We start from the raw sequence: 4,695 nt of genomic DNA on the forward strand, positions 1-4,695 counted from the left end.
CGAGTTTGTGCAATATTTGTGATTGGTTTTCTGTTTTGCTCTATCATGAAGTCTATCCCGACATCAAGAAACCTCTCTCGCTCGAACCTTTGTGGGTTTGACCAAACGTTTGGGTCTTGGGCCATGGCCCACAAGTTACACATAATTTGTGCGTCTTTTGGGATCATGTAACCTTTGATCTCGACATCAGTTATGGCTTTATGAGGGACTAAAAAGTAACCGGAGGGTGCAACCGAAGAGTTTCTTTAATAACAGCCCGTAGGTAAGGAACCCTAGAGATGTCTGATTCTTCAAAAGTTCTGTCATCATTTCCTATTACTTTCTTGATCTCCGCTCGAGCTTTCAACATTTTCTCGGGGTTGTGCGTTAGTTCAGCCATTGCCCATTCCTGTCGGAGTATGGAAAAATATGCCCCAAATAATCCACAATTAACGCCAAATAAAACCTAACAAATCGATAATTAACGCCAAATAACACCCAAATAAGCCGCAATCAAACGTCAAATAACACCTAACTAATCGTACCACATTAGTGCCGCAGAGCCTTGCGAGGTGTGAGTCGCCAAGTCGAAGTTGCATGGAGAGCAAGAAGACGAGAGTGGTTGGATTGTGAATTCCGATTCGCGATCAAAGAAAACTCAGGTGACGGTGACATGTGTCGTGCCTTCACGTCCGTTCATCATGCCTTGGCAGCCAAATAATTTATCCAGAATTTCAATCAAGAACGGTGGTGTGTGGTACGAGCTTTGTAGTTCACTGCTGTGCGTTGTTTCACTTTCAATCTTACCAATTGCCGCCCAAAGAAAGGATATTGTGTTCTTTAATTATTTTTTGAAAATCAAATGAGTATTGGGCTAAACCTAATGGGCCAACTTTTAAAATTTAATATTGATTTGTAAATATGCCTTTTAGTATAAGTATATACATATATCTAAGGCAACAATAAATTGTGTCTTTATTTTTGTAATTTGGTTTTGAAGTAACTTCATGTTTTTAAGATTAACATATGCGCTTATGTTGGTTGCGTAGTAAAACATATCTTCATACACTACCCCAAAAGTATACTCTTTAAATTGACTTTTAAAGATAGACACAAAAACTGAATAAACTTGAACACTGTGTTGGGAACCATAAAAATATGTATTTTTTTTTTTGAACGATAAATTTGGATCTTTGACGAACCACTGGAGTATCATCGTGCCACCAGCGGAACCACCCGATCATATCCATCTCCACTAGGCATAATGCCTATACACCAATTCAGGAGGAAACCCAATAAATTTGATAAAACCCCCCTTGTGTGAATCGAACCCAAGACCTATTGGTCTCAAAGCTTTATCTCACCCCTAAGATGCCACTAGGCTATAAAACCATGGGCCATAAAAACATGTATTAACCTATTATAAAAAATAAGTTTCTTTATTAATTTTCTTTAAAAAATCTAATACATCATAAAATACAAACTATAACTTTGTATTGAATGTCTTGTAACAATAAATACTAAATTTTCAACATAACACTAACCACATAGACTAAAATAACTACACGACCAATAAATATATACGTGTAAGCAAATGCTTCTCATCTTTTATTTTCCCCTTCAAAAGATGTTGATTTCCGTTATATTATCTATATCTATACTACCTATACTATATATAATATACATATCCAAAGAACTTCTTAAGGTCATTGAAATTTTCTTAAAACACTCCTAAAGCATGATGTACAAGTCTTTTAAGCATCAAAAAACATCACTTTCCACTTATAACCTTCTACTAAAAAAACATGGGATACCATTAGGTTTCACCTTCATTCATTTCAAAACATTTCAAAATCCCGCTTCCCTGCACCTCTCTCTTTCTCTCTGGCGATTCCAGATCTGGATCTAGGGTTTTTCTCCAAGGATTCAAGATCTAGCCTTTCTCATTAACACCATATTGATAAACAAATCTCAATGCATTCTCCATTCAGATCTCAATCTCATCTCGCACCTGCTCTCTCTCTCTTCAACCTTACTGATCTCCTTAGGGTTTATGTCACCGAAGCAGAACAGATGACGGCTAGGGTTTCACGTCTAATCCCGACGACGGCGGTTAAGGTTGCTTCTCCGGTAGCAACATAAGGAGGCTGAGGTGATGAGCTGAAGTGGGTCGGATGAACGACTGTTATGGTTCACTAGGGTCAATAGCCGCACCCTATACAGATTCAGACAGTGACAGTTCAGTTCATCTGAAGTTGAATCAGAAGCAGGTCACTCGCCTAGAACTAGAGCGGTATCTTAAGGTAAGCCAACTGATTATTTTCCTAAATCACAAAGATTCTTTTATGATTCCTTTTCCTTTTGTAAATCCAACGCAAAAACAAAAATGAGTACAGGGGAGCTCCTCAATGTCGAACCATTAGAACCCAAATTCCCATGTAAGTTTCCCCATTTCATCACCGATCTAAACCCGCAATTTGTTTTATTTTTAATCTTTTTTGTTTCTGTTTTTTGCAAATCGGTTGAATTGAAGAAACAGATCTCATGCTCGCTTCAGTTATCGAATAAAACAGAGAATCATGTAGCCTTTAAGGTAAATAATTATGATTGAAATGCGGGATATTTTTGTTGATCTGAGATGGGTTGTTGAATATTTAATATTTAATATTTAATATGGGGATGTTTGTTTGGGATTAGGATTGGAAATTGTTTTGAAATTTGGGTTTGATTTTTTTAGGTGAAGACGACGAATCTGAAGAAGTATTGTGTTCGTCCCAACATCGGGCCTGTTTTGCCTAGATCAACATGTGATGTAACAGGTGTATTTCCCTTTTGGGTTTAAATTTGTTAAAAGAATACATAAGGGCAAATCGGGTCACATGCGTGGGTCCTGGGGTGTCGAGCCAACTTTGGCTTGTGTTACGCATTTTTATCCTATGTTTATTTGGCTTTAGGCTTACAGGCATGGAGTTATGGCAATTTTGAAGAGTTTGGAAAACTTATTTCGGCCTCAGTGTTAAGTTCAAAACAAAGCTCGTTTGTTTATCGAGCCCGAGCTCGAGCCTCACATGTGAAGCTCGTTAGGTTCGTCGAGCCTTATCGAGCCTTAGTGTAAATGAGCCGAGTCGAGCCGAGCTTATTTAAACTTGTTTACAAGCCGACCTCGAACCTAAAAATAAGCTTATTTAGTAAACGAGCCCGAGCTTTACTTATCGAGCTCGCAATCCTAAAAAGCCTACTATTTATATTATTTTTATTTAATATACTAATTAATAGATAATAAACGAGCCGGGATCGAGCTTGATAAAATACAAACGAGCCGAGCTCGAGCCCGAGCTCTCATAAATTAATCGAGCTCCGGCTCGGCTCGGCTCGTTTGCACCCCTAATAACGCCACATGCATTCTCATCCTAAAACAAGAGTCTACTTAATGCCATATCGCATTCTCTTCTTCAATTAACCATAATTATTATTATTATTATTATTATTATTATTATTATTATTATTATTATTATTTTTATTATTATTAATTAATTAATTAATACAAAACAATAAAAAATTATTTAACAACTTAATACTAATAAATATTTTATTCTTTACTTAGATATTGATTATTTACTTTTGACTTATCTAAATATATACTTAGTTATTAGTAAAAATTATACTTTTAATAAACAATTTCAAATAATGTCAGTGTGACAACAACTTCTTATTCTTTAAAACGACTTTTTTACTGTATGTTTAAAACATCTATTAAATAAATTAATATTTTATATTATAATAAAATATAAAAACAGTAACAATTATACAATAACATTTTAATCTCATTTAAATGGTTTGAATGAAAATCAAGAGGTATAGGATGTAAAAAAAAATTGTCACGTGTCCAATTTTAAAAACACTAACTGTTATACAATAAAAAAAAATGAAAACTTCTCAAGTGTATGTTTATTTTGATTTATTAATATAGAGATATGTTTCTTCTTGACAAACTAAAGCTTATTTATAATATACTAGGCTATCACCCGGGAACTTCCCGGGTTAGGAAAAATTAATTTACAATAAACAAAAGTACATAAATAACACTTTGAACCTCTAAAGTGTCTTCTTTCTCTTCTTCACCACAACTGTTTCGATCTGATCCGAACCGTTTCGACCCATACTAGTTTGGATCCAAACCGTTTCAGCCCGTACCGTTTCGACGCGAACATTTTCGACTCGTACCATTTAGACCCAAACCGTTTCGACGCAAACTGTTTCAAGCCATATCGTTTCGACCCAAACCGTTTCAAATCGAACTGTTTTGACGCGAACCGTTTCGACGCGAACCGTTTCGACGCGAACCGTTTCGACCCGTATCGTTTCAACCTGTACCGTTTCGACGCGAACCATTTCGAATCAAACCGTTTCGATGCGAACCGTTTCGATCCGAACCGTTTCGACGTGAACCGTTTCGACCCGAACTGATGGTTGTGGATGTAGGGGTGATAGATTCTAACTCATTTGACAACCAAACACAACAAAAATGGAATTGAGATTCCAATTCCAACAATTTCGAATTCCAATTGAAATGTTTAAATTCCAAATCCAATTCCTTCAAATTCTAATTTCTATACAAATTCCAATTTCAATTCCAAATCATTCCGCGAATCAAACTCCCCTAAGTGTGTTGAATTCATGAACCTAGACATTTCGTGAAACCTAATCTTATGGGTC

General features: G+C 36.0%; 1 long non-coding RNA gene across 2 annotated transcripts; it reads left to right on the top strand.

Moving 5' to 3' along the window:
* The first annotated feature begins 1,789 nt into the window (after positions 1–1,789).
* Positions 1,790–2,979, top strand: LOC110917690. Of its 2 annotated transcripts, none has more exons than XR_002580783.2 (3): positions 1,790–2,417; positions 2,519–2,572; positions 2,717–2,979. It is a non-coding gene; the product is annotated as an uncharacterized LOC110917690 (long non-coding RNA). The 2 variants fall into 2 exon arrangements; XR_002580781.2 differs by having other exon boundaries at positions 1,791–2,417; positions 2,513–2,572.
* The last annotated feature ends 1,716 nt before the right edge of the window (positions 2,980–4,695 follow it).

This window comes from Helianthus annuus, chromosome 16, assembly GCF_002127325.2.
Source record: "Helianthus annuus cultivar XRQ/B chromosome 16, HanXRQr2.0-SUNRISE, whole genome shotgun sequence".
Taxonomy (NCBI): domain Eukaryota; kingdom Viridiplantae; phylum Streptophyta; class Magnoliopsida; order Asterales; family Asteraceae; genus Helianthus; species Helianthus annuus.